Source organism: Scomber scombrus, chromosome 18 (assembly GCF_963691925.1).
Source record: "Scomber scombrus chromosome 18, fScoSco1.1, whole genome shotgun sequence".
Taxonomy (NCBI): Eukaryota; Metazoa; Chordata; class Actinopteri; order Scombriformes; family Scombridae; genus Scomber; species Scomber scombrus.
Window position 1 is genome coordinate 2,947,095 of NC_084987.1, and position 11,172 is coordinate 2,958,266.

Here is an 11,172-nt window from a genome sequence, read left to right on the forward strand (position 1 = left end):
TGTTGAATTACATTTAAAATTAATTTAACCCTCCTGTTGTCCTCGAGTGAAGGAAGGAAGGAAGGAAGGAAGGAAGAAGGGAAGGAAGGGAGGAAAGGAAAGAAGGAAGGGAGGAAGGAAAGGAAGGAAGGAAGGGAGGGAGGGAGGGAGGAAGGAAGGAAAGGAGGGAGGAAGGGAGGAAAGGAAGTGGGAGGAAGGGAGGAAGAAGGAAGGAAAGGAGGGAAGAAGGAAGGAAAGGAAAAGAGGAAGGCAGGAAGGAAGGAAAGAGGGACAGAGGAAAGAATAAAGGGAGGAAGGTGGGGGAGGAAAGAAGGAGAGAAGGAGGGAGGGAGGAAAGGAAGGGAGGAAGGACTGAAGAAATAAGGAAGGAAGGCAGGAAGGTAGGAGGAAATAAGGAAGGAAGGAAGGTAGGAGAGAGGTAGGAAAGAAGGAAGGAGGGAGGGAGGGAAAAAGGAAAAGAGGAAGACAGGAAGGAAGGAAAGAAGGACAGAAGAAAGAATGGAGGAAGGTAGGGGGAGGAAAGAAGGAGAGAAGGAGGGAGGGAGGAAAGAAGGAAGGAAGAAAGGAAGGAAGGAGGGAAGGAAAGAAGGAGGGAGGGGGGAAGGAAGGACAGAAGGAAGGAAGGAGGAAGGAATGGAAGGAAGGAAGGATGGAGGAAATAAGGAAGGAAGGAAGAAAGGTAGGAGGGAGGGAGGAAAGAAGGAAGGAGGGAGGGAGGGAGAAAGGAAAAGAGGAAGGCAGGAAGGAAGGAAAGAGGGACGCAGGACAGAATGAAGGGAGGAAGGTAGGGGGAGGAAAGAAGGAGAGAAGGAGGGAGGGAGGAAAGAAGGAGAGAAGGAGGGAGGAAATAAGGAAGGAAGGAATGTAGGAGGGAGGGAGGAAAGATGGAAGGAGGGAGGGAGGGAGAAAGGAAAAGAGGAAGGCAGGAAGGAAGGAAAGAAGGACAGAGGAAAGAATAAAGGGAGGAAGGTAGGGGGAGGAAGGAAGGAGAGAAGGACGGAGGGAGGAAAGAAGGAAGCAAGAAAGGAAGGAAGGAGGGAAGGAAAGAAGGAGGGAGGGAGGTAGGAAGGACAGACGGAAGGAAGAAAGGGGGATGGAGGAAGGAAAGAAGGAAGGGAGGAAAGAGAGAGGAAGAAAAGAAAGAGAGAAGGAGGGAGGGAGGGAGGAAGGACAGAAGGAAGGAAGGAAGGGAGGAAAGAAGGAACAGTCAAAACAGACGGGGTCAATTTGACCCGGGAGGACGACAGGAAGGTTAACATAAACTGATGAATGTTACTGTACAGCGGTTGATTTCATGTATAAATACTTAAATATAAACAAAAAACATCTGTATGAGCTGTTGAAACTCACATGTGTCACACGAAAGGCTATTTATGAACCTTTTTTCCATCTTCTGAACAGCACAGAGGCAGAAAACCTCCAAAACTAAAATTACATCTACTGGCAGTAAAACGTTGACCAGACCAGAGCTGCAACTGGTCATTATTTTGATTATCGAATCCATCTTTTGACAATTTAGTCTATAAAATGTCACCATTTCAACCTCCAATGTCCATGTCCTTTCCTTCCTTCTTCCTCCCTTCCTTCCTTCCTCCCTTCCTTCCTCCTTTCCTTCCTTCTTCCTCCCTTCCTTCCTTCCTTCCTCCCTCCTCCCTTCCTTCCTCCCTCCCTCCTTTGCTTCCCTTTTCCTCCCTCCCTTCTTTCCTCCCTCCCTTCCTTCTTCATTTCCTTCTTTCCTCCCTCCTTTCCTTCCTTCCTGCCTCCTTTCCTTCCTTCTTCCTCCCTTCCTTCCTCCTTTCCTTCCTTCTTCCTCCCTTCCTTCCTCCTTTCCTTTCTTCTTCCTCCCTTCTTTCCTTCCTTCCTCCCTCCTTTCCTTCCTTCCTCCCTCCTTTCCTTCCTTCCTCCATTTTTTCCTTCCTTCCTCCCTCCTTTCCTTCCTTCTTCCCTCCTTTCCTTCCTTCTTCCTCCCTTCCTCCCTCCTTCCTTTCCGTCCTTCCTCCTTCCTTTCCTTCCTTCCTCCTTCCCTCCTTTCCTTCCTCCTTCCTTTCTTTCCTCCCTCCCTCCTTTCCTTCCTTTCCCTCCTTTCCTTCCTCCCACCTTTCCTTCCTCCCTCCTTTTCTTCCTTCTTCCTCCCTTCCTTCCTTCCTTCCTTCCTTCCTTCCTTCCTTCCTCCTTTCCTTCTTTCTCCCACCTTTCCTTCCTTCCTCCCTTCCTCCCTCCATTCCTTGACGCGAGGACACCAGGAGGGTTAATGTGTGTTTCTAACTGCTTATCATGTATACTGTGCTGCAGCTGCAGCCACACTTGCATTTTTGTATTATTACTATATTTATATTATGCATTTCTTCCAACCATCACTTTCTCTCTCAGGATCCAGCCGCTGTCCGAGGCTCTGGACGACCTCTTCAAGGAGTTCAACGCCCTCAAAACTCACCTGGGCGACCTCACAGAGAAGTTCGGCGCCATTGAAACCTTCATCGACGACTTCAAAGCCAAACAGGCCGCCAACGGCAACGGCAACGCCGGCCCGGCTCCGGCTCCCGTCCCCAGACAGCCGGCGACGGGGAGGAGGGTGATGAGGAAGAAGGCCTCCGTCTCCTAACCGGCCAATGACACGACGCCGTCGCTTCCATCTTAACGCCCTCTTCAGGATGCTCTGTTTGTCTGAAGCTTAATCTGCTTTAATAGATTTTAAAGGTTCACATTATTTTGGTCTGTCTTTTAATAAAATACTCGCAAAATGAGCACTGAAACAGTTCTTACATGACTTTACTATCTTTGAATGGAAGTTACGGTTTAAACCAGCCAGGTTTCCATCCAAATGTAATGCAAATTTCCAGTTTATTAGCAAAAAGAAAAATCTAATCCGTTATGTGAGTATTAGCAGATAGACTAATTCTGTAGTTGGTGCCATTAAATAACTGCAGAAGAAGAGGAAACAACTAGATGACGTCATTAAAAGAGCTCAAATGATGGAAAACATGACGGAAATATGACATTTCTGTTAGTTTGCTTCAGATTTAGACAAACTTTATTGATCCAAAATCACACAAACATCAAGTAAGATACATGTCAAATAGCACAGATCAACAAACAACAACATCAGGTCAATGTAAAAGCTGTTATAATGTAAAAGCCACAGTGAGAGTTTAGTAACCTGACAGCAGAAGGAATGAAAGATTTGGGAGTATCTATCAGTTCTCCTAGATGTACCTGAAGGCATCACCTAGTCTTTGATTTATATTGATGTGAGGAAGGTCTCAGTCTCCTCCTCATCATCATCATCGCTCCACACAGATCTGATTATTCATATATCATCATCATTTATTCACTCAGTCTGCGATACACAAGCAATATTTTTGGCTAAATTGAAAAGGCAAATAAAAACATGTGGATGGAAACACAAAGACAGAATTTTATACTTATTTTTTTTACTGAATAAACTTGTCTTTTCTTGATTTGTTTTAAACTGCCGAAGCCTCATTTTATCCTCAGCTGAACAATCACAGGAACCAAGAACTGCTTCAATGTTCATATCTGCACGTCAGTATTTTTCTCAGACATTAAAAAAGTGAACTTATCCTTTAATTTTTTATTATTATTTTTAGTTATATGACATCTTTTTTAGCAAGGCTCAACACAGCCACTGATTAACAAAGCTTGTGCAACAATAAGAGAACTTTAAACAGGAAGAAGTTGAAATTTTGATCACAGAAAAGTCCAAATATGATGATAAAAGATCAACTTGTATTTAAAGTGCATATTTGAACATTTTAATGACTTATGTGCATGTGTCTTCTGTAAAGGAGCCACAGAAATATATCAAAAAATCTAAAATATTGATATTAATCGAACTTTATTTGTAAGAAGTGATTTCGCACTTTCCACATAATGTATATTTTATGTCGCCAAAACTCATCAAACATTATTCTAAATCTGCCATTTCCTGATTCAAGTTGAAATAAACACACTGTGTGAGATTGTCTGTGTAGCACAGCTGACTGATAGAGAACACTTTGCTCTTTGTTTCTTCTGCTTGTTGGTTTTGGTTTCCTGCTGCTTTGTATGATCTCCAAATAAACTCACTTATTGCATTAATTCATCTGTTCAGTCATTGTCAAATAAAGCAGAGCAGATGATGGACGTCATGGGGAAAAGAAAAAGGGTTTATTTCCTGGATGTGTTTACAAAAACACCAAAAGAACAGAGAACCGAGACAGAAAACTAAGACTTAAATACACAAGCGGTAATAAAAACAAGACACAAGTGAAGCACGTGAAGAAAATCAACTCCCTCGCTCCTACCTTCCTTCCTTCCTCTGTCCTCCCTCCTTTCCTTCCTTCCTTCCTTATCTCCTTCCTTCCTTCCTCCTTCCTTTCTTTCCTTCTTCCTCCCTTCCTTCCTTCCACCCTCATTTCCTTCCTTTTTCCTTCCTCCTTTCCTTCCTCCCTCCTTTCCTTCCTTCCTTATCTCCTTCCTTCCTCCTTTCCTTCCTTACTTTCCTTCCTCCATTCCTTCTTTCCTTTCCTCCCTTCCTTCCTCCCTCCTTTCCTTCCTACCTTCCTTATCTCCTTCATTCCTTCCTCCTTTCCTTCCTTCTTCTTTCCTCCCTTCCTTCCTTCCTTCCTTCCTTCCTCCTTTCCTCCCTTCCTTCCTCCCTCCTTTCCTTCCTTCTTCTTCACTTCCTTCCTTGACTTGAGGACAACAGGAGGGTTAAGTCAAAGTTTTGGAACGTTATTAAAACCATATATTTAGATTTTTACACATTCTGGCGTGTTGTCGTCCTCTGATTATAAAATACAGCCTGATTACACTTTTAGAGAAGTGAGAAGAGGGCAGTATGCTGTATCAGAGGCTTTCAAACTGTTAAATTCTTTAAATTTGTTTATTGTAAATATCAGCAGGGCATGAAATATAATCAGTCCAGAAAAAAAAAACGCCCTCCACACCATCAAACCCCCCCCCCCCCCCACCCCCCCCCCCACTGTATCTGTGCGTCTGAGCTGTGACCCAATTTGTATTACATCAGAGCCACTGGGGGGAAACATCAGTAATCCCATATACTGTAACATACTGTGTGTAATCTGTCCTTGCTCTCAATTCTGACTCACTAGGGCAGATAATGTGTGACAGATCACACGGAGGGGCGGCGAGGAAGGTGAAACGGGGTGAAAGTAACAGGAGGAACGGAAGAAATGACAGAAGTTTGGATGGCAAGGGGCATCACAAGCAGATTATAGGCAAAATAAACCACAATTTAATCTATAATCATTCATTTTACAGGAATAACAAGAAGCTGAGACAAGGCTGAGTGTAACACCATAGACTGTATTTAAAATGGACGTAACATCCGTGACATCACCCATTGGTTTGTGGACTGCTGCTTGGAAGCCAATAGTATCGGATCTGAGCAGCGCCATCTTGAAAATTTCAGGTGCATGCCGGGAAAAATAAAAACAGGGATTCTACTTATATGGGCATCAGGAGGAGCATGAGGCGCCCTCCTGAACCTGTGAACCAATCAACCTGTCAATCACCACGTAGCCACGCCCTAATGCATACCCTGCTTTATCGTCACATATAAAATCAGGGAGGCCAAAATGTCCCAAATGAACATCATACTGCATTGAAGAAGGCTTTAAACTAGCGATTGAGACCATAAACACATTTTGAAAACGTTTACTGAGGTTAGAAATCAAGTGAGAAGTTGGTGAATTCTCCATTGACTTGTATAGAGACGGAAGTCCTTTTGACACCAAAACGGTCGCCCCCTGGTGGCCTTTTGATAGAATGCGGTTTTAAGTAACTTCCACGTTGGCCTCATTTCAGAGGACCGGAACTCCATGCCTGCAAAACACACACAATAATAATTTAGAATTTTTGACACATTACTTAAAATAGTCAACAATATAAACAATATTCAGATTTAAATCGGCAAATCCGATCAAACAAAAAATAAATAATAAAACATAAGAATCTGCAAAAACACTTTTAAACTTGAAGGTACAGACACAGTTTGAAAAATCTAAAAACAAAGACAATTTAACCATAATGAACAACTTAACATAAAAGCAGGTGTTGGGAGAAAAAAAACCAACAACCATCAAACCCCTGAACTCACTTTCTTTCACGCCATAATTCAGTGTCACACGGCCTTATTGGTTTGCCTCAGTCGACCAGTTCATGAATGGATTCAGTGGCTGCTGCAGCTCATCTCATTTTCAGTGTCAAACGGGAACTCAGATCAATAACACATTTCATGCTTTCTGGTGTCAGGGACTCGCTGCACTGGTGATGATATGACTGAAGGAGAATCGCTGTCCTCAAAACTTTAATAATTTGTACGTGTGACAACAAAAGATGATTTTTTTTTTTGTTTTAACCCTCCTGTTGTCCTCGAGTCAAGGAAGGAAGGAAAGGAGGGAAGGAAGTAAAAAGGAAGGAAGGAAAGGAGGAAGGAAGGAAGGGAGGAAGGAAGAAGGAAGGAAAGGAGGAAGGAAGGAAGGAAGGAGAGAAGGAACGAAGGAAGGAAGGAAAGGAGGAAGGAAGGAAGGAAGGGAGGAAAGGAAAGAAGGAAGGACGGAGGAAAGAAGGAAGGAAGGAAGGAGGAAAAAAGGAAGGAGGGAGGGAGAAAGGAAAAGAGGAAGGAAGGAAAGGACAGAGGAAAGAAGGAAGGGGGGAAGGTAGAGGGAGGAAAGAAGGAAGGGAGGAAGGGAAGGAAGGAAGGAAGGAAGGAAGGAGGGAAGGGAAGGACAGAAGGAGGGAGGGAGGAAGGAAGGACAGAAGGAAGGAAGAAAACGGGATGGAGAGAGGAAAACGGATGGGTTAAAGTGACTCTCTTCTTCTTTTCATCCCGCATAAACCTTGAAAACACCTTCTTCTCTTAATCCTCTGTGATGGTGTTAAACCGTGTTGACCTTTAACCTTTCATTTGAAAGCTAGTTATATGTCACCGTATGTCAAGCCTCCACCAGTCGCATGTGGTTATTGATTTTACAGCTCATCATTCAAGGCCTTTTGATCGGGTCACTGAGCAGCTGCCCTTCATTTAATTCAGTCCAAACTACTGGTTTCACCTCGGCTCAGCTGAGATGGTCAAAAGTGCTCTGAAAAAGATTTCAAGTGATTTTTAAAACTTATTGCCTTCATTTTAAAGATACGAACTAAAACATTGTTGTTTTGTTTAAAGGATGCATCTGAAAAGAATGATAAGATGATGTCATGTACAAAATGCTGAATTAGCTCGATTAATACTTATTAATGCATTTGTCATAGAGCTGCAATAATTAGTTTCTTCATTGATTTGCTGATCGACAGAAAAGTAATTGTCACTATTTTGATAATGATGATTCATTATTGCTTTAGAATATGTTTGATGATTAACCCTCCTGTTGTCCTCGAGTCAAGGAAGGAAGGGAGGAAGAAGGAAGGAAGGAAAGGAGGGAGGAAGGAGGAAGGGAGGAAGCAAGGAAGGGAATAAGGAAGAAGGAAGGAAAGGAGTGAGGAAGGAAGGAGGGAAGGAAGGAAGGAAAGGAGGGAGGAAGGAAGGAGGGAAGGAAGGAAGGGAGGAAGAAGGAAGGAGAGGAGGGAGGGAGGAAGGAAGAAGGAAGGAAAGGAGGGAGGGAGGAAAGAAGGAAGGAGTGAGGGAGGGAGAAAGCAAAATAGGACAGGAGGAAAGAAGGAAAGAAGGAAGGGAGGAAGGAAAGAAAGAAGGAACAGTCAAAACAGACGGGGTCAATTTGACCCGGGAGGACGACACGAAGGTTAAAAGAGAATTTATTATAATGATTTTCTGTCAAATGTGACAATAAACTGAAAGTCTTAGTTTTTAAGTACATACAACAAAACCAAATAGAGATAAAAACACATTTCTGCAGTCCAAAGCTCTCAGAAACACAGCTGATAATATGTTCATACATCACAGACACAGGTGAGCTGATGATATGAACAGTATTTATACGTCTACCTGTAAAAACACGGCAAGCTTTCAGTCTTACCTGCACTGAGCCGCCTGCTCGACACACAGCGTGATTGCATCATTTCTCCCTGCTGACGTGCCCTCATGGAGCCGTTTGCATTTCCCGGATTAAAGAACAGACCTCTTAGCCAATAAAGTAAACAGACTTTTATTAGATATAGCTCGATGGTGACAGATTTCCTGACGGCTCGTGGTATGACTCGACAGAAAAAACACACGTCAGGTGAAAGATGGGAGTGAGCTTACATAATTTCAGGCAGGGGGAACATTGCACTGGAGGTCGATTTGTCAGCTGCAGTGAACACGGTCGTCACTGTGGGTGTGTGTGTGTGTGTGTGTGGGGTGTAATAGTCCACATAGACATATTTTTTTCAATGTACTCAAGCTTTCTGAAAGGTTCAATTCAAGCCATGTCTTATATGAATAAATTAAAGTCAGCGCTCAGCAGGAAGAAGGGCAGCTGCCTGCTAGTCTTGCTCTGTTTCAGTCTCCTCGTTGTCTTTAAACAGTTCCTGTCGTCCTGCAGGGAGACGTGGTGGCTTCAGAGTGACAGAGAGAGAGAGAGAGAGAGAGAGAGAGAGAGAGAGAGAGAGAGAGAGAGAGAGAGAGCGTGAGAGAGAGAGAGAGAGCTGGACAGTCTGAAAAAGAAAAGGAGGATGCTGCAGCTCTTGGCTCGTGTTTGGACGACATTTAAATCGGAGGGTAAATCTGCAGCCTTCCAAAGGGGAAGGATGTGATCTTAATTTTAAGATCTTAATCTGCACGAGCTGGAAGACGCTTCACAAAGTGTTTGCAGAGAGCGGCCGTCGCACAATCTGCCCGTCCTGACTTAAAAGTGACATCTGCGATCTGAGACGTGCAGCAACGCAGGAGAAGCAGAATAACTAGCTGTCCTGATGCTTTCAATGATTATGTCACATTAGAAAAATGAGTAGTATAACACCTGGATCTCTACAAGCCAGCAGTGGTGAAGAGTCTTAAAGTACACGTTGGCAGTTTTTCAAGCCTGCCTCATAGTGAACAGTCAGGTGCTCTAACTCTCTCTTTCTTGAAGAGTACAAAACATTCAGCTGGCTGTACTGACCGCCACTTTTTCCAGTTAAATCCCAAGAGGCAACTACAGACAGGGGGACAAATGAAAGGAGAGGTCTGAATGCCTGACCCTTATGGGGGGGGGGTCAAACTAATTTTCATTCAAGGGCCACATGCAGCCCGAGTTGATCTCATGTGGGCGAGGCCGCGTCATTCTGGTCTCAATCTCTAAATTCGGACCCTCTAATAAGTGTGCTGGTGATCATTTGGAAATTAATGCCCCATGATGTCTGCTGAGTGGACATTGATTGACAGCTGTGATTGATAGTTGACTCATTTGCTGTTCTCATCGACTCCAAGTTAATTACCACACCTGCCCTGTTAGCACAATTTTTTGTGTCGTTAATATAATATTAGCCCGAGTGTGCAGAAATAACTCGGTGTTTCCTCTAAGCTGACTGTGAATAATATAATGTGAATAGGGGAGACTGGGGATGGTTGTAACATTTTCTTATATGGTGTTACAACCATCCCCACCCCTGTCAGCCAATGTTTAGCTAGCCGTATCAGCATGGTGGTTTGAAATTAGCATAGATTAAATGACTCACATATTTACTCTCTTACCTGATACAAGTTACCTAATTCAAACTTCAACAGTATCAGTACTAATCAAAATATAGACTTGGTCCAAAAAATTACTTTCTTACCTGAAAATGTATGTTTTGGCTGTAAAATCTGCACACTTCTTCTCACAGCCGTGCAAATTCACATGCAAGATCAGGGATGGAGTGGTTATACATGAAATTGATCACATGACTCTTATGTTATCCCTTATTGTTGAAAGTGATGCTGTTACAACTATCCCTTTGTTACAACCATCCCCAGTCTCCCCTACTACCATTCCCACTAATATTGTAAATCAGTCAACGTAATCACAATTACATATTTTTTCATATATACTGATCAAAATTTAATATCCTCTGCATTCATTGTTTAAATGTTAAAACTTTGAATTCTTTTTAGCAGCACTAGTAAATCTCAACATGTAACACCAACCTGCATGTCGCCTCCCCTTTAAGAAAAACAACAACAAAACCATTAAAACTATTTAAAGATCCAAAGCGGCTTTTTTTTCTTATTTTCCTGAACTTTATGTCTCTGCTGTCATTTAGAAGCAGCAGCCGTGCAGCATCAAAGCCCAGAGAGGAATCAAACTCGTTTGCATTCGCTGCAGCTCGACTGATTCTCACAGAGGCAACGTCCATGCACAGTAAAAGAAAATGACAAAATAAATGAAATTCAAAAGGATGCACATCACTACTAACTTTTATTAACCTTCGTGTCGTCCTCCCTGGTCAAATTGACCCCGTCTGTTTTAACTGTTCCTTCTTTCCTTCCTTCCTTCCTTCTGTCCTTCCTCCCTCCCTCCTTCTCTCTTTCTTTCCTTCCTACATCCCCCTTTCTTCCTTCCTTCTGTCCTTCCTTTCTCCCTCCCTCCTTCTCTCCTCCCTCCTTCTTTCCTTCCCTCCTTCCTTCCTTCCTTCGTTCGTTCCTCCCTTCCTTCTTTCCTCCCTCCCTTACTCCTTCGCTCTTTCTTTCCTCCACATTACCTTCCTTCTTTCCTCCCTTCCTCTTTTCCTTTCTCCCTCCCTCCTACCTTCCTTCCTTCTTTCCTTTCCTTCCTTCCTTCCTTCCCTCCTTCCATCTTCCTCCCTACCTCCCTTCTTCCTCCCTCCTTTCCTTCCTTCTTCCTCCCTTCTTCCCTCCTTTCCTTCCTTCCTTCTTCCTCCCTTCCTTCTTCCTCCCTTCCTTCCTTGACTCGAGGACAACAGGAGGGTTAAATAGAACTCTTTTGAACTTTTTCTCTCTTTACATTCCTTACTCTCAATTCTTTACTTTAATATTATATAATTTAAACATCTGTTCCCATTTCTCATCATTTTGGGCTACATTTCTTATAACAAAAAAATATGCAGCTCGTCCAGCTCTCCTCCTGAAGTCATCGAGGGCTCCTCCTGCAGCCGGCTCTGCTCAGACATCATTATCCTGCTCTGATTTCATTATTTATCAGGTGCGGATCTACACCTTCTCTATATTGTCTGAATTCACTCAGTCTGGGATGCTGACGAGCTTCTGATTATATTTTTATTAGTATTCATACC